Below are 23,797 nucleotides of genomic sequence, written 5' to 3'. Positions count from 1 at the left end.
TAAACTGTATGACTCTGAAAGGCCCCTTAACTAACTTGTTTGGACCTCATGCTCTCTTCTGTGAAACGGGGCTGAAGATAACATCTCTCTTTCAGGGTTATTGTGAAACCTAAATGAGGTCATAGATGAGAAAAGGTTTAACATGGTGTCTGATGTTTAATAAATATTTGATAAACATTAATTATCATCATTATTTAGTCCACAATTTGTTTTTTTCATCTACATCCTTAGATGTTCTCTGAGTTTAAGAATAAATGTATAGACAGGATCACCAGTAACAAGAACTCGAAATCAAACTTGTCTACTGGCTATGAACCAGTACACTTTGACTCGTGATGTTAATGAACTTGATAAGCAGAGAATAGCAAATAGAAATGAGACTGAGCAAGAGCTGTCTAATAACAAATCTCAACAGCAGAAATGGTTCTTAAAAGAAACTTTGAAGCGAAATCTCTAGGTTTCTGACCCTGTTGGGAAAAGGTAATAGAGAACTGACCTTCCTTGGCTGAGAACTTCGAATGTGAAGAATTCTTCATTGAATTTCTCAAAGTTGTACATAGCAATCGGTTTTGTTGCTGTATCTGCAAAAACATAAAAAAGATGCAAGCTTTTGAAGAAATGATGATTGATAAGCCCTACTTGGTGCTCTTCAAGTACAGTCAACACCACACAATACAATATCAATGGAGTTTTGCTTGAGTTGGTGGTTCATATGGGCGACGTGAAGGCCAGAAGAATAAGAAAATGAAGTCGTTCTGGGGTCTAAATTGTGAACTGCAGTAGAGCACACGTATTAGCCAAGCATATGGGTAAACCAAAAGCTTTTATACAAAAGTGGGAACTTCTCAACTACTTATTAAGACCACTTGGTCGCAATATCGGGAAGGCAGGACTAGACTATGATCAGAATGGGGTAAACAGGTAATCAATGGCCTTTGGCTCTATTTGGAGAGACGCTATGAGAATAAATGGATGGTCAGCTTGAAAGATGAAACAGAGGAGTTAGGAAACCAGGAGAGAAAGCCACTGGATGCGATAAGCAACCATACTGCCACCGTAAAGGTGTTTTCTGCCAAGAACAGTGCTGACTTGATCTTTATGGATACATGATAGTATCCCAGAATTCTTGTTGAAACCCTGTAAGAAAATTGCTTGAAGGCAGACTTATGTTTAAGTTTGAGGTTTGATCATCTCAAGGTAGGAAACAAAGCCTTTTATAGAGCAACCTTATCTGAACATGGATACTCTGCATCATTAAAATCAACATACAGGTGTACATGCTTCTGCATTTTCAGGAAGTTACATCTCTAGACCTGCTAAGGTGGGCCTATCTTGTCCTCTCCATCAATCCACAAAGTGTTTCCCAAGCAGCCTCTCTGTAGTCATATCACCTCTCTGCCACGGCCAGTCATACCCGCTGACCTGATCGCTCTCATCGCCCGGTGTAAGTTCTTTGTAGCCATCTTACTATTCGAAATGACTGTTACCTATTTATTTTTGCTTGAGTATTTCATGCCTCTTTGCAAAAGTTAGTCACTGTCCGTGAACATTCTTTTCAAACTTACACATATAACTCAAATTTATTTAGCATCTCTCCCCAAGTTAGCGCTTTGCTGATCATTATAGGAAAATGCGCCCCACTATTTTGGCCGGTTTACTCATTTAAACATTTATTACTTAAGCCAAACCAATTTCCTATGCCTGCACTACCCACAATGGTATTCATTAACCACATGGGGCTCTTGATCAGTTGACATGTGGCTAGTTCAAATTCAGGTGTATTCTAAGTGGATTGCACTGGATCGTAAAAACATTGTATGCAAAATGAATATAAAATATCTTCAATAATTTTTTGAGTACATGTAGAAATGTTAATATTTTGGATAATTGAGGTAAGAAAAATATATTGTTAAAATTTAGTTCATCTCCTTTTTTTAGCGTGGCTAGTAGAGAATTATAAATTGCACGCACAGCTTACATTATATTTCTAGTGGACAGCACTGGCCTTTGTAGTCCCAGTGACATTGGTACATTTGAAGTACACTGTTGTACCTAGAGTGTATGATATTCTGTTCTGTAAGACTGGTAAACGTCATTCACTTCCATTCCTAGAATGTATACCTAGCAATGGGTCTTTATGAAATGACGTCCATTAGGAATGGCGGGGGGCACTCCAGCAGCTGCTCTGTGAGGTCAGTCTGGCGGCTCAGTATTGGGACTTGCTTACAACAGCTCATTGTAAACCAGACTTGGCCTTTCTTATGTGCTCTGTATTTGTAGCAGCAATTATAGCTTCCAGGGTCAGGCACTTTCAGGCAGTTAATAACCAGTTTGACTAAAAGTCCATCAGCTTTTTAGCCTTTCATTAAATGCTAGGAAATGCCTTACCCCAAGGTCAATATTGCTTAGCTCAGTCATACTTTATGATTGAGAGAAAGAATGCTTTCCTCTTCATTGTCAATAGTATTGATTTGAGCTTCTTTGGGTGGCCCTGGCCATTTTTATTTGCCCTCCTTTGTTTTTAACTGCCAAAGAGGTGACATCATCTTTCCTTTCACAATATGGACATTGTTGCAATACTGAAAACCTAGTACAAGGAGATCCACTGTCAGACTTTGGACCTCACCTCTTCATTATTACTGTAAAGTGACTCACAGGGGAAAGGAGGCTCACGCTGTAAACCCTACAAGTCACCAGCCTGATAAACTACCATCTTGACCACCGGCCACAATGCTCTCGTTAACTCAAATAGAAGAGCAGGTATGACTAATTCTTCCCTTTACCCGCCAAAAATAAATCACGGCACCAAGCTGGAAGGAGACACAGACTTTTCCAAGACGAAGAGTTGAGTTGGAGGCTGAAGCCTTGGAAACATTTTGAAAATGAGCCAGGCGGCCTGAGCAGGGGATTAGTGAACAAACTCTCAGGACCAGACCCTGCCCTGAAAGCTGAGCTGGCAGAGGCAGCTGCAGAGACCTGTAGGATATGGTGGCATCTATGGGATTTTATTAGATATTAAATATGCATTGATCTCTTCAATAAGTCACTCGTTAATTCATTTATATACGCCTATGTCCTTCAAAGACTTTCATAAACTGTTCGTGTTAGGGGATCATTCCAGATTTTCCAAAAGCCATGCATCTAAAATTCACAGCAGCTTATCGACAAATATTTTGTTTGCATCTGATTCACTAAAATTCAACTACTTGACTCAATCAATGCAAGCAGTGCCTGGTACCTAAGCGGTAACAGGAAAACTGGGTGTTGGGGCCAGATATATGGTAGATTGAACTCTAATATTTCATTGTGTGTTCCGATATCTTCATCTGTAAAATCCGGGGGCATTAGTAGATATTTTAGAAGATAAAATATTCAAAGGACCCATTAACAGTGCTAACGCCTAGTGAATATCACCATAACGACTGGGGTTAGCCCACAGTAGAATGAAATGGCTGAAGGTTTTTAATCTTTTTGCTCAGAATCAATATATTTATGTGGCTGGTATAGTGTTTTACAAATATGGAGCACCAAGTAACTGGTTACTTTTATTATTACTGTTATTATCGTTCTTATCTAATCTCGGCATTTCTGGAATGATACAGTGTTCTTTAGCAGTAAAGACCCAGTTTGGAAAATTTGTTATTAGCATGATGACGATTTAATTAATGCAAAACTTCTTAGGGCAATCTCAGATAAAGCTCTGTTAATTTAATAATGTACAACACATTGCTGTGGGACAAGCATCTGTTCTTTGGACAGACTGGCATGGACAGATGAAAAGGACACATTCTGGAGTGAGAACCCTTGAATCTATGTCCTGGTTTAGTCATGTAACTATCATATGACCTGAGGCACGTTACTTAATCTCTCCATGCTGAGGCATGGATTCCTCAGCTATAAAATAGAAGAGCAGTTTCAGAGGGATATTTTACATCCATGTTCATGGAAGCATTATTCACAATAGCTAAAAGGTAGAAGCGACCTAAGTCTCCATCAACGAATGAGTGAATAAACAACTTACGGTCTGTGCATGCAATGGAGTATTATTCGGCTACAAAGGAAGGCAATTCTGGCACATATTACAACATAGATGAACCCCGAAGGCATAATGCTAAGTGAAATAAGCCAGTCACAAGACGACACATACTACAGGATTTCATTTAAAAGAGGTACCTAGAGTAGTCAGATTCACTGAGACAGAAAGTCCAATGGTGGTTGCCTGGTTCTGGAGGGAGGGAAAATGGGAAGTTGTTTAACGGGTACAGAGTTTCAGTTTTGCAAGACAGAGAGTTCCGGAGATGTGCTGATGTGTTGATAGTTACACAACAGTGTGAATATATTTACTGCCACTGAACCTGACACTTAAAAATGGTTAAGAGGGTAATTTTTCTTACGTATATTTTATCACAATTTTAAAAATTAAAATAAAAAAAGAATAACAATATAATTTCTTTATATTTATTTTGTTGAGTGAATTAGGGGATAATGTCTTTCATGACGTAGCCCAGTGCTGGGCACCTAGGACGTACAAGTCAAATAAATTGTAGATGTTAAGAAAAAATACAAAACAAAATATCAAAAACAACCACCCACGGAATTTCTTTGCATCTACAACTTCTAGTTCTGAGCTAAGATCGTTAAGGATGAAAACAAGCCTAAGTAGTTCCCCCAGACCAGGAGTGAAACAGCTGTTAGAGGCAGGCCATGGTGAGGTCCTTAGCAAGACAAGACTCAATCTGAGCAAAGATCAATGTTGAATTCTTGGAGTCTAAGACAGAATCCTACGTCGAGCCAGCAGGGGGCGACAAAGAGGGGAGGCAGGGTGAATTAGAACAGGCGGGGGCAGGGAAGCCAGAGGGAAGTCCTATGGATGGTGTCCCACTGTGGCGGGAGGTCACTGAGTGTGCCTCCAGCCTGCCTGAATGCAGTCCTCTGAACGCAGCCCCTGACACTCAACGAGGCAGTAATTTTCCCTCATTATAAATGCTTTTCACAGGCCTTCATTCACTTGGACGTACCTTTTCCCCGAAGCTTGCCAAACAGTTCTTGACAAAACATGCGCCATTAGGAAGATAAAAAATATACATATTTCCTAAGTCACTGAGATGGTTCTGTACCTGTCAAGTTAGCAGGGTCTGTCCCACACCTGGACATGCCCACGCCCAGCTGGGGCTACTTAAGGTCACACAGCAGCGATTCTTCTCGAAGGGCTGGGTCAAGTTGCTCCTTCAGCTCACTTGCACTGTCCCTGCAAATCTGGCCACCCTTCCTCCTCCTGATCTAAAATATTCCAGTTTTTAATTAGTTCCAGGCCGGTCGATGTGACTGCCCCATCTGCACAATGCACATGTGCCAATTCAAAGTCTGAAGCCGATGAACTAATACAGCCAACTGAAGACCTGTTGAAGGAGGCAAATGGAGCCACACTGCTGCTGGAAAATTCGCCCGGAGCGCCTGCCAGCCCCGGGCCCTTTCCAAGCCGTGCCTGAACCACAGGCCCGTTATGAAAGGGCTGCTGAGTTCCATATTCTGCCTCCGACTCTCCAGAAACCAAAGGACGATTAAAGTGTGGGATGCAAACTCCCTATAAGCTGGGGATGTGTCCCAGGCTCAGTGACGTCCTTGGCTAAGCACAAAGTAGCAGAGGTCATGGCCCAAATCCATCAAGGGCCAGCAGAATGGAGAAAAAAATTAATGCAGGTACAGTTCCTTTTCGACATGCAGCCTCATTAGCCCCTAAATACAGAGCCAAGCCATTGAGTCCACAGCTCAGTTTCACCTGGCTCTTTTGTGCTTTATAGTGTCAGACTTTTGTGTTCAATATTGTCCTTTAATTGTATTCCTTTCCACTTCTTAACTATAAAGAGGAAAACATACATATACATATAACATAAATACCTGTATATGTGATACATTCACATTATATTTATGGATATATATACATTATGTATTTATATAAAATGAGATGGAACTAAAGCCTTTACATCTAGTGTGTTCCTTCATATTCTCCTGTACCATAATACAAATGCTAAAATCATAATCCCAGAAATAAAACAATATTCATCTGATAAAAAATTTCTCATATCGGCAGGGATTGTGTTTGGTAGAGCTCGGTTTGGTTGTATTAGACATGCGATGAGTGCTAACTTTTCCCATTTTAAGTGCTGCTAAAAATTACTTTTAATTAATCCATTTATTTATTCGCCGTGTACTTACTGTCTACTATGTGTCAGGCTCAATCTATCTAGCAGTGAATAAAAAGACTCGTAGATAAAACTCCCTACTTTACAGAACTTATATTTTCAGAATATTATTTCCCTTCTACTTATTTCCTTCCAAAAAAAGTGAAAATGAACATACCCAGAATATTTACAATCCTCAGATGACTATTGCTAGCTCATCATCACATCATTATGACTTCTCTTTGCTTTAAGATCATCATTATAAACTGTGAATTACCTCGACCCTGACAGTTTCCTCTACGTCATTCTCCTGTCACAGGGGAAAAGGCATTGACCCCCCCACAACTGTGCCATCCTACAACTCGCTGACCTGTCCCCCAAAGCCTCGTCAGGGCTCGTTATGGTTGGATCACACTTTCATGCTGGGAGTACACACTTTGCCAGCCTGGTCCAGGCACAGATTCTGGTTGAGATAGTAGGAAAAAGCACAGACACTTTCACTGAACCGAATAAGACAAGCGGTCACAAGATGGCTCGCTGCACAACCCCTTTAGGGAAAAAGTAAAACAGAAACTCCTCGTGCCCTGGTGACGCTGTTGCACAAACATCAGTCTCATGTCTCGCTGGCAGTTCTCCTGTTACTGGCTCTTCAGCATCCTGTAGAATTGTTCCTGAATGCCACCCAGGTCCAGGTTTAAGGAGAAAAATGTCACATTACATCTCTCAGGATTTCTTACAGTAACTGCCTTCTCTGTACTATGCCACAGAGTCTTAATTCCCAGTACGTGACCTCATCCTTGCACATAGCTTTTTCTAATTCCTGAATATCTGGTTTCTAAAGAACACTGTCATCACAAAGCAGGAAGTGTTTATAGAAGAGAATCAGGTAGAAGGATGGAAATTATTTCCAAGATCAGTCGGTACTGAGGCAGTAAGGAGAGTAAAAGAAAATTGGGAAAAGAAGTCCACCTTTTGGTCTGGCTTTGCCTAGTTGGGATCAGTCAAGCTTACCTATGACCTGTGGTGTTAACCAGGCCTGTCAGTTAAAACTAAACATGTTAAACAGTGGCAGCCAGCCAAAAACATAAATTCTGCCCCAAACTAAACACCGCAGAGGGTCTGCCTAGTTTCAAAATATCTATGCCAACTGCGCAATACACGGCACGTTGTGGGCATGATTGTGCAGGAGCACTGGGAGGGGCGGCCTGCTGTAAGGGGTCAGTTCTCGAAGGCACCGGCCCCCTAGGTTTGGGGAAAGGTCTCAGGATTTGTCATTACCTCCTATGAAATAATCGAGGCTGGGTGTGGGGAAATGGCTAATAAAATGGACCATTTAACTTGGTAATACACTCACTGAATAGTTTCAAGAAAGGAAATTTATGGAGATCCCCAGGGGAGCTAAGGGGAAGGACTGTGGGGAAGTACATGGAGTTTGTGTGGGTCACTCTTTTATGATATTTGAGGCTACAAGTAAGAACAGAACACAGGGTTTTAAGAAGGTTTAGCTTAAGGAGATGAAGATCGTTGTTTTGTTTGGTTGTCTGTTGTAAAATTAAAGGAGCTCTACGAATATCTCACATGGCACTGGATTCTACATCCCAGGATAGGAACGGCATGGGACATTCGGGACACACATGCATATGCCAAATGACTTAGGAATGTGGGAATCCATAAATAAAAGGGCACACATTGTCTAAAAATAAATACGTGTGCATATTTCACTGCCTTTGTTTAACAAATATTGTTGAGAGATTTCTATGTGCTGAGTGCTGAGAATAAAACAATGAACTCTTCTCTCCAAGCACTTAAAATTTCACGAGAGATTTAGACAAGCAAGCGGGCAGTGAGGAAGGATGGGACGAGTGCTATCGTCAGAGGGACAAGCATAGAGGTATTCAGGTCAAGGTATTTAGGAGCGTCATCTCACTCAGTGTTGGGGGGGGTGTCAAAGAAATCGAAGAAACCTTTGGAAGGGTCTAGAGGACTATAGGGGTCAACTCAGTGAAAGAAAAGGGGAAACAAAAAGTTTTCTGAACACAGGAAATGGCTCCTAGATGGAGAAATCATGGAAGACCTATTGGATAAGAAGACACCTGAGCAGAGACCTGGCGAAAGTGAGGGAGTCCGACGGTCACATGGATTTCAGGAAAAAGGTCCTCAAGAATGGTGCGCACTTGCATTCGGTGAGAAAGACAGTGGTTTCACAATCCACAGGCCCACTGTCCACAGTCCAGCCTGATGTCCGGTCCTCACTGGGCCAGGTTTCCCTCCATTAGTTCTTGAGGCACTGCCCAGTGGGTCCTTCCATCCTGCCCTGTCTACTGTGCATGAACTTACTACTGCTGGACTCTTCTTCAATTCCAGATCAGGATTTTAGTTTTCTTGCTCATGAGTGAACGGCCCTGAACCAAGGTTTTCCTGAGGCATTCTTGTGCGGCCCAGCCACAGCCATTTCTTCTCTCTGCTTTGTGCCAGTGCCCTGAATTATCAGCCTCTGTTGGTAATTCTGCTCCAAGGGAGGAAAATTTCTCTGCTACCATGAATGACATCGATTCCCATTTAAACCTAAATGGCCTGGGTCCGTTTCAGTTCTCTACCCACCTCTAAAGAGTCTTCCGGATCCCCAAGGTCAGTTCTCTGTGGTAAATATCAAGCCGATCCTGTCTAGAAATCGCAGTCCCTGAGACCTCATGACCGTTAAACCCATTCTGTTTCAACTTCTTTCTAAGGGGCACATGACATGGATATCTAGCAAGCTTTGTGATTAAAATTATGTAAATTAGGATAATTCAATTCAATATGCAGCATTTGAAGGTGATCTGGGTCGGAGGGCACTGCATGGAAAAAAGTTTTGGGAGTTCTGGGTGGCGTGGCTGCAAGCTGATGTCCATGGACTTTCCCTCTCTTATTTCCCCATTATCTCTGTTGGAGCAACTGATTTATTCTTGCAAAAGAATCAGGATATTGTCCTTCCTCACGGCGAAACTAAAATGTGCATCGGGTAGACCAAATAGTTCAATGTAAAAGAGTGAAACCATATAAGAAATGGAAGAAAACGTAGGTGTATCTGATTTTGGGGTGCGAGTCTTTTTAATCATAACCCCTAAAAGGGGCTCAAACAAAATGATTGGTGAGCTTGAGGATCAAAGAGAGAAAACGTCTCTATACCACTTGACTTCTTAAGATTAAAAGGCAACTACATATTAGAAAAAAAAATGGATAAGTATGAAGAGCACTAATAAAAAAGCAATATTACAGAAATATCAATAAGAATAAACTAATTCACAAGAGAAAATACAAAATGTACATATAAAAAAGCTCAACTCCGTGATAATCAGAAAACACAAATCAAAAGGTAACAGCGATATGTCATATTAACTAACACTTTAGCAAAAGTTAGAAATTACTTAATTTTTATAGTGATGCAATAATAAATAAGTGCCAAACACTGCTTGTAAGAGTGTAAATTTGTATGGTTTTTCTAGAGAGTAATTTAAGAAAATGTATTAAGAGTCTTGAAAATGCTTATAATTTTTGACCTGATATTTCTCTTTTCAAGAATTGGACCAAAAAATATGCTTAAAAATGTTCCTTTTTAAGGTAACTACACCAAAAATAAAAAAATGATCATATATATTGTGATAGGTCCAAATAATGAAATGTGATACCAAAATTAAAATTCATATTTAAAAAAATAATTTAGTACTGCTAGAAAGCGTCTTGCTAAAATGTTATATGAGAGGCAGGACACAGGAGTGTATGTAGAAGATGATTCTGGATTATCTTCAAAGAAGACTGGACAGAAAAAATAACAATGTTGTTATAATTACCAATGTGTGATTATGAATAATTTTTAAAAACTTAGAAATTCCTTAAAATGAGCTTTTATGCATTAATTATTAGGTAAACACAGCACATCCTATTGTAAAAATTGGAAATAGTTGAATGAATGAATGCATTCCTCCCGGCAGTTTTATTCTATTCTTAGAAGGGACCTGGGGAGTCTCTACTGAGCTGTATTTGTGACATGGTCTTGTCACAATTATTAGAATAGCTGCTAAGAACTTGAATAAGGATAAGCCATGACAACCAGTTTTCTGGGGGGAAAGTAAGGCGACTCTGGAAAATCTTACAGAATTAATAAATATATGTAAAATCGGCTATGCAAATTATAAAGCCTATATTATGTTAGGTGTGTTACTTTCCAAGACGACGTCTAAAACATAAAAACCCACATTATTACAAATCTAGATGAACACCCGAGGATAGATCCACTTATAATAATGTTCCAATAATGATGTTTTTATGTCGTCTCTGCTAATTAGTTTGTAAGATCTAATTATCATCTCGACAGCACAGATTTCATCACTGGTTATGCAATTGTTACTTTTCTTCCATAATTTAGTATTTCATTGATTATTGGTGATTTCTGGTTGGTTGTGGCTTGTTCCTTAAAAACAGGTGTTATTTAAAACCAATATTAAAGAAAATGTATGTATTATTATTACTTTTATAAATAAGGTTTTGGAGAGAATCAAGCAATGGTGGTAATAGTGGAAATGTCCCCTTCCTGGGGTGGGGGTGGGGGCAGTGATAAAGCAATTTTTACCCCATAATTGAGAAAGAGTCGAGATGCAGAACTTTTCTTGGGACGCAGGTATTTGCAATTTCCCTAAAGAGCCCAATCTTGGCTTTCCTACAGTTACACAGTACGGAAGACATCTAAAATCTGTTAGATCATTGACATATTCTTTTGGACCAAGCTTCCCTCCTTGGTTCCACTCATCTCATGTTCAGATGTATTTTCCTAGGGAAGTTCCACATGAATAAACTATAGATCAGGTTCTCTTCTCCAGCTCCCCTCTGTGGTGACGTCTGTGTATTTCTCTTTATAGTGGTGTTAATCTGAATAACACTCAGTGTGTTCACATAGCACTCCAGGAAGAGCTTGAGGTGGTTTAGAAGACTGAACAAAAAAACAGATGATTTAAAAGCTACAAAAGAAGCATCGACATCTTGGAGAATTTCTGATTTAAGGGAGTAGGTCAGAACATCTCACTTTATTTGTCAGGTTTGTTAGTAGAGCTGCCAGCGAGGCAGAGCCCCCCTGGCAGACATCTGTGCTGAAGCACGAAGATCTCTGTCTCTTTGCTCACCGAGAACAGGAAACATTTTGTCTCCAACAAATCAAGTCTCAGAACAGTGCCAAGTTTCATGGCTCGGGAAGCTAGTGACCCTTCCGTCTTCTGCACCAGTTGCCGCTCTCTGTGGAACAGCTGAGCGTCCATATCCTTGAGGCACCAGCAAAGGGCACTCTGTTGTTCCTGGCACAGCACGCAGTGCCAGGCCCTGGGGGATTCTCAGAGCTCTGCTGATCAAGTACTTGGTGTTCGGCTGCCAGATGAGAAGTGAGCATCCAGAAAAATATCTTGGTGACTCTGAAACTTCAAAGGCACAGGGAGGGTGTTTCATCATTAATTTCCCTCTTTCTACATTGGATAATCCCCTCTACATTAAAAAGGAGGCTACGGATTTTTATAAATGAGTTATAGTAATCCAGGTCTTAAGAAATTTGTATTCGAACTGTCTTTTCATGGCTCTGTGATAATGAAGTCCAGACTGCTATATACTTTGCTCTCCAACAGCCATGCCACCCATGCATTTTAGTGTCCCTAACCTAGTCCAAATGTTTATGTGCTATATCTAGTAGCATTTGCATTTTAATAGTTGCAAAATTATTGCAGCGATTGCTAGCAAAATGAACTATCTTTCCATTTGATAGGTGTTACATTTTAATCTGCGTTAGGTTCTATTGCTTGGGTTTGATCCAAGTAATAGTTTGATCCATAGATACAATTTGCATGTGTGCATGTAAATATGTGTGTGTGTTGTGTGCGTCTGTGTATATATACTTATATTATCTATTATCTATTTTTTTCTCAAGCAGAACTTATATTTTGATATCCAACATGAGGACTAAGCTAGACCCTTTATAAAGGACCACACATGCCACATGACCGTGGTTTAGGGCACTCTTTCTTCATCTCCTTTGCTGTCTTGCAAAAGACGAGTCACTGGAACGAGAACCCAGGGTCTAGAACAACATTCTTCTGTGATATTGTAGTGCGAGCATTTCTCGTGGCAGTCTAGTGACATTTAAACAGCAGCACTGATTCTCCTCAAGTCTGTGAACTGTGTCTTTGTCTCCTCAGTGACGGTGGCACATCTGAAGGGCTTACCGCCCCTCTTCACAGACCAGAGGAAACTCTGCCAGCTTTCACTGTGGCTAAACGTGCTACGCTCCAAGCCGCTTTGTATTTCCTGGGTTTACAAGGTACGGCACTGGAATACCTGATCTTAACACATAAACTCCCTAAACTCTCCAGCAGAAACTGCAGTGTGTCTTGAATTTGAGTTTTAAAATGGAACTTAATTTGTGGTGCCAGGACACACTCTTCAAGGTCAAAGTTGACAGGATGGGAGAGGCGTGCTCCATCCAATCGACTTTCCAGCCGAGCGTAGATTCCACCCTCACAGGCCAAAGTCAGCAGAGTTGAGAATCATAAACAGGAGGCCTGGAACAGTCCCCTCAAGCTTGGGCAACTGAAATCTGGCAGGGAGAGTCTGACGAGCAATTCAAATAGGTCCCAAAACACATCTGTGGAAGTGAGGAAGGATCCAGCAGAGCCAGTCAAAACCAGCAAGGGGGTGTGGGGGGGTGGAGTGGGTAGATAGGAAAGGATGAAAATTGCCTTCTTGGCACAAAAGTTAACCAACAACATGTGTCAAATGCCCAAGATGGGCCAAGCATTGTGCCAGGTAGCGTGCAGGAAGGGAGAGGTGGCTATGAGCCTCAGACTGTGCCTTCGGAAAGCTTAAATCTAATTGGTCTGTGAGGTTGAGGGTGCCCAGGGGTCCACACATGTCACCTGGGCTTCTCTGTTACTCTGATCCTTCTGACACTCTATTTCCTCATCAATATTATGAGCTTACAGGCTTAATTTTTGGTCCAATCATATCCAATAATAATTTGCAAACCCCAGTCCCTTACCATGCTTAAAAAGTATTAGAGGAGGCTAAGGGAATGCTCAAAAAAATAAAATAAAATAAAATAAAATAAAATAAAATAAAATAAAATAAAATAAAATGGCAAGTGAAAAAGTGGTTAAAAGTTGAAATGTTTCAATTAAAGCACTGAAAGAATTAAGAAATAAGTCCAGAGCAATGGTAATGACAAAAACGATAGACTCAAATGACCCTTGATAAGGAAAGAAGAGACAGAACTCTAAAAAAAGTCCCCAAGGCTAACACGTTAGAGGGGCGTGGCAGAGCTAAAGAGGTGGAGGCCAGTGATGCACCCAGCCGGCAGGACCCATGGCTGAATTTTCAGAAGTTTTGCGAGCCGGTTGTCAAACACAGCCATTATTAAACAAGAAAATATATAAACTTACAATTAAATAAATTATCGTAAAAATGAAGGCAATAAATATTCAAAACTCATCACCTCCTAATTATTTTACCATATTTTACTCTCATCTATGCTCTTGATATTATTTGTGTCTGTCTCACATATACGATGAAAATATTATACAATGGTGAGCTGCTTTGCCACTCTTCCTAACTACTTCCAGTGACATCAAACTGGTTGTTTAAAAATCAGCCACAGTGAGTACTTATACCATGGAAATCAGCTAAAGCTAAAAATATATAAATTACATAAAATCATAAATACTGGGGGCGGGGCAGGCATGTCTTTGCATGAGCTTGGTTTATTATTTTGTTGGTTGTCTAGACTTAAGAAAGAGATCATGGAAAAAGTATTTACAATGCATATTAAACTTAAAATATATCAAGTCTTTATCTGTTACATTGTGAATTGTACAAATATTTAAGGAAAATTTTTTCCGGTGTTGGAAAACTGGTATCTGATTCGGCAAAAGAATGAATAAAATTTCAATGTACATCTTGATTATTTCATTTTCCTCTTTCTCACTAAAGCAAGAGAAAACATCAGCCAACATTCATTCTGAAACTACGCTCATTCATCCGTTGCAGTTATAGGTTGGCCATGGATACGAGAGCTCAGGAAAAAAAATCAACAAAAGCATCCTGTGAAAATCAATTATAATAAATTCATGTGCCTACATATATGTCCACATTTTTTTTCCAGAGAGATGGTTATTTATTAAACATCTACCAACTCATCACTGGATAGAATCCATGCCATATTTTAACAGTGAAAAACTGATAATATATGGTTGTGGAACTTAGTGATAAGACTGTAGAAATAGAACGTTAAACAATTGACTTCACCTGCAGACCGTGCAGCACGCTGTCTCCTCAGTGAGCCAAATGCTAGGCCCTCTGTGTTTGATCGCTATAGTGTAATAACTGGAGGATGCTATTGCCAATGAGAAGTTAGAAGAAATGCCTGCTTTTGTTTTATTTTGACTATTTTTCGCTGTGTCTTTATACAAGAAGAACGGAATTGTGATTTGACTGACAGACTAAGGAATGTATGTAACATATATTTGTGGCTCATAAACACAAATGTTCCACGTGACGGAGTTAAGAAGAACTATCATTCTCTGCTGTGTGTGTTCACTCGCACTCACACGCGGGGAATGAACTGACGGCGTGAAGCTCGGCTGCTTGCGTGTGAGCAGGGGCTACCTCTGAGGTCCCGACCAGCGCATACTCCAGGGTCACAGTCTAGACTCGGAAGGTGAAGACATATGTCCCAGGCGGGGTCCTGGCAAGTGTTACAGGGGGCTTAGCTACCATCGGCCTCCATGCCTATCCAAGGGGAGCTCGCACTCCAGAAACCCAAGGCTCTGGCACACCGGATCTTGCTTCCTGGTGGCCATCACTCACCCAAAGCGACAGCCCCACCCTCATGCCGCGCTCTGCCTTGTTTGGAGCCAGTGAGGAGAAGGCAGTCGGCTGTCATTCATTCAGTAACCTGTGTCTCACAGGAAAACAGAAACTTGGGATGAGTTAAAGATGGAGAAATTCTTATCTTCTTTTATGACTCTGATTCGGTCAAGGATCTTGGTCAAATGGTTTCCACAGTTAGTCTCTCTCAAACACCTGTCTAAAGACACAGGGGAGCGCAATTTCCCTGCACAAATGAAGCCAAAATGCAAGGGTGGGAACAGTTGAGAGGTGCATAGAGAAGGGGACTACGAACCTGATAAAAACGTGCCTGAAGCTCACCCAATCTCCAGACTTTTTACTTGCATAAGCCAATGACTATCCTGTAATACTGGCGCCAGTTTAAACCATTTTTTTCTCTTACAACCTGAACCACCTTAACCGACCCTCAGCAAGATGTGGCCCTGGGGTTTGGGAAGCCTGTCAGTAACTCAGTGCTGTAAGGAAGAGGAAACACTTTCCCCTCCGCCCACGACCCTTCTGGTTTCTGGCCACCTCGCAATCTCTTCACCGGGGAAGATGTGAGTAATGTTCTCTGCCTCCAGCATTCCTCTGCCATTGTTACGTGTGCCCCAACACAGCACAGTCCTTACACACGGTGTATAGGGACTGTGCAAATCACTTAATTTCCCTTTGGGGTAGGAGAAAATAAAATAAGAGGCAATAGATATGAAGGATTAGCCAGATTCACTTAATAATTAACAGAAACATCTGAGTGGTTCAAATCCAGCCATTTCCTGTTAAAGAATACTGGATGATGATGATGATGCATCTTAGTTTTGTTTTTTTTTTGACATGTGTTTTTAATAATAATGATGATCATATGAAAGCCACCCCACAACCCCAACCAATGTTAATAACAAATAGAAACTTGCTAGTATGAACCAGGGTTTTTTCCCCTAAAGCCAGAGAGTGCATTCTTGGGATGACCGAGGTTCAATCCCCAACATCAAAATCTTGCTGTTCTGAGCACTTCTCTTCTGAAGGTATTTCCCTTAGTGAATAGAAAATTATTCAGTTAAAAATCCTTTTATGCCTTTACTCTGAATTGCAACCACAGTTATATAGAAATGTTTTTGTTTATATTTGAGACACCTTTTCCCAATACTTTCTATGTCTTAGTAAATTGGTATCCATTTCCATATATTATTATTCTTTTTTACAGATGAAGCATTTTGTCAGCTGTCAGGTTAAAAACGTGGTCACGTTATGACAGATAGCTTATTCACTGGGGAAGCTGATGCTAAGGCCTTTCAAAAGAGCAGACCACAGCAAAGCCTTGTTCTTGACATTGCATTGGAGGTGATGATCTTTGACACCTTGACTCCAAACTCTTTCCACCACGTCTCCACCTCTGGGCATGTCCCCAACCTCACATTGTCACCCAGCCCTCCGGTTCTGGCTTACTCTCTCAGCTTGGGCATTTGTGACTTGGCTTGCCCTCTTACATAATCTGCCAGCACGAGGGGCCAGCCTCGCCCTAATTAGAAGCCACTCTTCCATTCTACATGCAGACCTATACCTCTCACTTATATTCCGCGCAAACCAAACTTTTGTAGTATAACAATAACTTAGATCAACTTAAATATTTATAAACTATAGATATTGTTCTATATAATGCACGTTCAATGTAGAAAATGTCAGCAAGGGGAAAAAAATACCCAAATTCCATATTCCAAAGATAACTGCTACTAATATTTGATGTACATATGCCCAGATTTCTTTGTGTATGCATAACTGAAACATGTATTAAATGTTAAATCCATATATATACACACACACACATGTATATATGTATGGATTTGATAGATATATTCTAAAATAATATAGATATACATTCCAATGTAATGTGCATATGATTATATTATACGCATGGTTTTATAAACTACTTTTTGATTTGGCACAAATGGATTGGATTTCCTTTCTGGTAAACATACATGTACTTCATCACTGTTAATGACTATGGGGTAATCAGTTAGATTAATAGACCATAATTTACTTATCTGCAATAAAAAAACATTTTAATATGATCCTCGGGTTTTTTTTTTTTTTAATCATGAATGTTGCTGACATGAATGTTTTAGTGTTTCATTGCCTGGGATTCATTCTTAGACATGCATTTTCAATGTAAAAAGATATGGATCCTTTTTAGAACTTTTGATCCATATCCGTATTTTGCTCCAGAAACATTATACAAATGTACGCTTCTAGCAGCGGCAGATGAGTCGGATTAAGTTTAACTGTAGTTGTTGTTCTCACCAGAATAAGCATCTAGAGGGATCATGAAGATTTGTTGTTGTTGTTGTTGTTGTTATTTTAAGCAGTTAATTACTATTCAAACAGATAAATCGTGCTCAGTACCATTATTCAAACCATTGCCTTGGAAAGAAAATAAAATTTTTGAGATTATCAAGGACCTGAAATCTTTAATGAAATCAAATGAATTCATACCAAATGACCATGAACTTAAAAGAAATCAGACAGAGGATTCATAAAATATTCATAGAGCAAAAAAAAAAAATGAAAATAATGTAAGCTACTTCACATAATTTTTATATTGGGGATACAAGATTTATATCCAATATACTCATTTGTGCAAGTTCCAAATAGGAAGCCTTGTCTGAATTTCCTCTTTGGTCCCGGGCCTGCATTTCTCTCCTAGTGCAATACACATTTACCTTAATCTACACAGCTTCACGAACCAGCACCTTCGACGCCCGATTTCCAGTTCTTCTTCTCAACCTTGCTATTTCTGTCACAATCACATCTCCTGTTTTCCAGGATCGACCTATCTGGGCCGCCATCAGTGCATCGAAAATCATCGTTGGTCCTCTTTTCTATCCCCCCAACCGGAATCTGGGCCTCACGTGCTTCTCTGAACACGAGACAACTGCCGGCCTCCGTGCTACCTGTGTCTTTCTCACTTCTCATTCACTTACTACTCACGACGAATTAGCCTTCCTGAGTTGTGACTCTGCCTCAGTTATTCCCATGCAAAATGCTGTAAACGACTCCTGGCTGCTTACCGGATTACAGCCAAATGCCATCATCCGGCATCGCATGCCTGCGCACTTTTACCGACCCACCTCTCCTCAAACGGTCTCCAGGCTAGCTGAATCGGATTATCGTCATGCTCTAAATGTGGCCTAGATTTATTTCTGAATATTTGGTCATATTATTCATCGTCCTAGACACTTCCCTGCCCGTCTCCCAGCTCCATATCCTCACTGTCTATTCTACCTGTAGTATCGCTTTAGTGTTTCAGCTCCGCTGGCAAACTTCCTCTACGCTTCTGTTCAATCCTCTGGGCCTTGATATTTGTTTTCTTATCTTAGCCCTGTGGTTGGTCTCCTCAGTTGTTTTTGAGCAGGAGCTGTGACTGGTTCTTCTTAAGTCTCCTGCACTCAGCCAATGCCTCAAGTATTACATTTGCTCTATGATAGCAGTGGCAGTGGGGGAGGTAAGAAAGGCTAGATGGAGAATTCAGTGGGCTAGTGCATATTAAAACATGCCTTAATTATAAAAAGTTTTAAAAATGACTCCTTCACAATTGAAGTTAAAGTCACATTAGATATTCCAAGTTACATGACATATTATAGGCTTTTAAAAATCCTACGATCTAGGAAGTGATCATGGATTTCCCCCAACATAGGTTAACTCTGCAATGGCAAGTTTTTGATTTAAGTGGTTGCTTTTCAAAGGCCAGTATCATAATAAGGCCTTACTTTATTATCCTTTACAGTGATTGGCAATACTGTTCAAAACCTCCCCTCACCCAAGTAGCTAACGTGACTGATGCTAGCCAAGCTGTGGATATTCCGAGAGAGAGAGACAGAGAGACAGACAGACAGACAGACAGACTTCCTTGGTAACATCATTTATTCTTTCTTCTCCAGGTCTCATTTCTGGGAAACCTATAATAATTTGTCTTTGATAACGGGCATGGTCCAACCGCAATAGGGCTATGAGAAAAAATAACTTCCATTACTAATTAAGCTTCTCCTCTAGCCTACAGCTCACAAAAGGAAGGGGGAGATAAGACAGCTGAAATAGGTATGAATTTTTAAGTTTTGTTTTCATATCTTTACTCTACTTTTGAAAAAGCTTAAAAGCTCATATTTTGCTGGTAATTTAAATACCTTTCGATCACTAACATTAGATTAATCCATTTCTTAAGGCAGTAAATTTAATAAGAACTCTCAGTCTTAGATTACTTGATTTTGTGCCTGTGATATAATTTTTAATATTGATACTATGGCATGCTGCTCAGCTGCTCAAAAACTTTCAGTGGTTCCCTCTGTCCCTAGGATATAGTCCATGGCTGACTTGATAGTCTCTCTTACAGCAAGCCCTAGTGTATCCTTCCATCCTTAATTCTAGATAAAAGAATCCAGACATGCAATGCCAGGCTACAATATTTGGTTTCATTCAGTAAGCAGTGGGAATCATTTACAGCTCTTGGTATAGGGAGTAGCTGAGTCAGAGACATGACTTGGAAAGATTAATTAGGCATAAAGCAGTAAACATGAGCTCTCCTCTAAAGGGGGATGGGCACATTCGCACCTTCTCTTGGATTCCTTTGTTTCACTATTCTGAATGCTGATTCCAGCACTCTAAATCCCACTCATCATCCTTCAAGGCCCCTATTAAATGCATGATACATTTCCAGTTTATTTCACCTCAGAGGCACACGTTTGTTACTTCCTTTTCAGACATTCTTTAGTGCAAACTGTCTGAGCCATCCATGAGGCATTCAATTTGCTATTGCTTTGCTATATATCATTGTCATACATTATCATTTAATGGATTTTTAGTGCGTGGTATTTGTTTCTTTGATTAGATTATGCATTTCTTGAAACCTGAAATTATATTGTACACATCTTTGGAGCCAACTAACAACTTTACGTAACATTGTATTTACTGGAGATACATTATCGGTTTGGGGCAAATATTGATAATGCATAATGAAGTATGGGAAAGATGGTTCCTTGGTTATCTCTGGCTCCCTCTAGTGATGTCCAAAATATAACATGTAACTGCACATTCTCATTTCATCTCATCCGCTGTAATTTTACAACTACCAGCCATGACTCAGAAAACAAATTCAGCTGCCACCGAGAAATAATAATTATAATTATTATAGCACAAGTGTATCTCATACTGTATGCCAGGAGCTGTGAAAGACATTATACAGAGTATCTCATCTAACCTTCACAAAAACTGTGTGGGATGCTACTGTTCTCCAGTTTACAGTCAAGGAGAGTGAGAAACAGAATACCGAGTAACTTGCCTAGGGTTAAATGGTGGGATCTTCTCTCATTTTCTTTTATTTTTTCCAGCTTCATTGAGATATAATTGATATATGACATTATGTAAGTTTAAGGTGGACAAAGTGATGATTTGATAAATGTATATTATTGCAAAATGATTACCGCAATAAGGGTGGTTAACCCATCCATCACCTCACATAGTTACAATTTGAGTGTCTGTGTTTGTGTGTATGTGTGTGTGTATGTTGAGAATTTTTTAAATCTAGTCTCTTAGCAACTTTCAAGAGTTGGCCGTAGTCACTGTGCTGCACATCAGATTTCTAGAACTTATTCATATCATGACTGGAAGCTTGAAGCCTCTGACTACTTTTGCCCATTTCCCCACCACCAACCATGCCCTAGGAACCACTACTTTACTCTCTGTGTCTATGAGTCCATTGTTTTAGCTTTCACGTGAGATGATGCAGTATTTGTCTTTCTCTGTCTAACTTCAGTTGGCATAATACCCTCAAGTTTTCATCATGTTGTTAGAGATGACAGGATTTCTTTCTTTTTTATGGCTGACTACTATTTCATTTTGTATGTGTGTGTGGGTGTATGTGTGTGTGTGTGTGTGTGTCTATGAACACTTAAGTTGTTTCTATGACTTGGCCATTGTGCTCTCTGTTAGATTGGGTATTTTGGAGTATTACAACTATTGAATAATTGGACTATTTGGCTGATGGGCTTTATTTCTCGATCTTATTATACAACTTAATCAAGAATGTATGCTCCTGACAAAAACATTTGCATAACAGGCAGTACTTAGTCTAGTCTTAAAAGCATTGAACAACTTCATATAGCAAAAAAAAAAAAAAAAAAAAAGACAGGCAAAAGCATTGTTCAAATGGCCAATGTATTGTCAAATTTCCAAAAGAAATAACTATCTTAGAATAGACCTTATTTTGTATTACTTTGCATATAAATAGGGTTAATTTAAAAACCATTGTTTATTATCATTTAAAAACAGCCTCCCTTTAAATGTTCATTTTATTAAATTAATGACTCATTCATTATTACATCAATTTGGTTATAATGGACAATGTTTTGATACCTGAGATTGAGATGTATGATTGTTATTTGCAATTGAATGATTTTTATAGTAACATTACAACTTATGTGATTTCTCATTTGTTAATATTACAGCTTAAACTGAATTAAGATTAAAATAAAGTTGTTTAAAGTGTGAAAGGGTATACAATGTTAACATTAGTATTGCCCTCTTATTCTGGAGAGATTGAATCGTACCAATAAACAATGAATTAAATACATAAATAAAAATAAAAATATCTTTCACATTCTATGTTACCTCCTTGCAGGTGGCCTCATATGAATAATGGTAAATTTTCGATATAAATATATTTTGAAATTTTACATTGTCTCTAGCTAGACAGCACCAATACTTTGGCAAACAAAACAAAACTTAAAATAAAAGTCTCTCTTTTGCTCTCTTTTTTTCCCCCTGAGCATACATTATTATTAACAAGAGGCATCTGGTTCCCATTAACATTGAGAGAAGAGATCTGTCTTAGGAATTATGATTTAAGTTGAATTATAGGCCAGGAGAATTAGCCATCCCTTCTGCCTCACATGCATTTGTAGTCATGCTAATCACCAGCGGGGAACAGATGTAGAAGTCTTTGTAGGGCAAGTGAGTCATATGTGCATGTGAGATTCAGAGCATGAGTGTGAGAGAGAATGTGTGTGTGTGTGTGTGTGTGTGTGTGTGTGTGGGAGAGAGAGAGAGAGAGCGAGCGCGCGTGAGAGAGCGCGCACAAGCGCACGCTTGGAAATTAAGCGGTTCTATTGCCTTTCGTAGCAAGCATTCCATCTACTACGGGATCAGGTCTTATAACTTCTTATAACTTCTACATAGTCTTATAAAAACTACCTTTAGGGATGACCCAGATGCTTGGAAATGCAGTTTGAAAATAAGCGATTTCTCATCTTTAAGCAATGTGGAATTCGAAGTCTGTACAAGAGGTGTGTGTGTGGGGTTGCGCGTGGGGATGCCCTGTGACAGCAAAAGACAAAGTGAGCGGGAAGTAGAGTTGTTTATCGCCTAGAGCCCTGAAGCCTCAGGAGGCAGACCTAGATTTGCAGCCTATATCTGCCAATCACTTGCTGTGCGACCCTGGAAAAACTACTCAGCCTTTCTGAGCCTCCTGTAAATTACTGATACTTGTTTCACAGAGATGTGGTGAGGATTAAATTACATCAGATCTTCCTTTTGAAACGCCTTTAAGAGTGCTCAGACCCACAGTGTGGCTGTATGCTGTCGACACAAGTTTGTTTCCTGTTTTGGTTTCTTTCACTTTACCTTTGGAAGGCCCTCGGTCTCACACCTGATTAGAATACCTGCACATAGCCACGTTATCCTCGGATAATGGCAGGACCTGAATACCCTCGATGAAGCCAGATAAACAGAACAGGAGCTTCGGTTCCCCCAAAACTATTAACGTAATGGCTGGTTCATCAACTATCCCCTGGGCCAGATGGGAGTTGAATACTTCAACCTTGAGGTTGTTTATGAAGACACTCAGTTACCTTTGCTGCCAAAGATAGAAGAGCCAAGTTGAATGACAGTTCCTATTTTTATGGCCCTGAAATAGAAAGCATTTTGGTGTGCATGTGTATTTCCTTTGCTTTTCTTTCCTCCCTCCCGCCCTTTCCCACCTTTCAACCCCTTTTCCATAAAAAAAGAAAAGGGGAAGAAAAGGGGGGAGGCGATTTGGAGTTGGGAAGAATTTGATTACAGAAAAGGTCAACTAATTGTCACCTTTTAATAAAATATGTGCATAACCTAACTAGGGAAAACTGTTTGAGAAAAATACTTCACTCATATGGCAACCTTATGAAGCTGAAGTCTTCAAAAGTCTGTTGTTGCTAGAGTTTGACACAAAGCACTGAATGTCCTTTGACCAATGATTCCAAGGTAGAAGTTGAGAGGAGGAGAAGGCTGTTCCTCACAAGGCCCATTTGATATTCCCACAGGAAAAGTTTTGTGATGGTCTTATGACTAAACACTGTTGAAACCAGTGGCTCGCAAAATGCAGAGTGATGAAATAAGGCTTATTTCACACTCTTGCTTCATTGGGTTTGGGAGTGAAGGGTTATAATACGTGACCAGCTGGTCTAGGAAGGCAGTTGAAAGAGTAAAAGAGAGGTCGGATGTTGCAGAGTGAGAGACTTCCCATACAAGCGAATGGAAACAAGAGCGATGCAAGGCAGGATGGAGCAGGGACATGGGGCACCTTGGCATGTCCGTGTTATACGAGTTGTTACCTCCTGTGCTCTGCAGATGATGTTTGTGAGGCGTCCCTTGCATGAGAGCCATTGACAAGCCACGGTATCTTTAGATATTGTCTTCAG

General features: G+C 40.0%; 1 protein-coding gene across 1 annotated transcript in view; it reads right to left on the bottom strand.

The window, feature by feature from the left end:
• MCTP2 (multiple C2 and transmembrane domain containing 2) overlaps positions 1 to 23,797 on the bottom strand; it is a 526,866-nt gene that overhangs the window by 226,997 nt on the left and 276,072 nt on the right. Inside the window, exon 5 of the mRNA XM_036232007.1 lies at positions 497 to 581. The gene's annotated coding sequence lies outside the window, so the exon portion shown is untranslated. The remainder of the gene's footprint in view (positions 1 to 496; positions 582 to 23,797) is intronic.

Source organism: Rousettus aegyptiacus, unplaced genomic scaffold (assembly GCF_014176215.1).
Source record: "Rousettus aegyptiacus isolate mRouAeg1 unplaced genomic scaffold, mRouAeg1.p scaffold_m13_p_14, whole genome shotgun sequence".
NCBI lineage: Eukaryota > Metazoa > Chordata > Mammalia > Chiroptera > Pteropodidae > Rousettus > Rousettus aegyptiacus.
The sequence above is the reverse complement of the archived record's forward strand: the minus strand, read 5'-3'. Positions and strand labels throughout refer to the sequence as shown.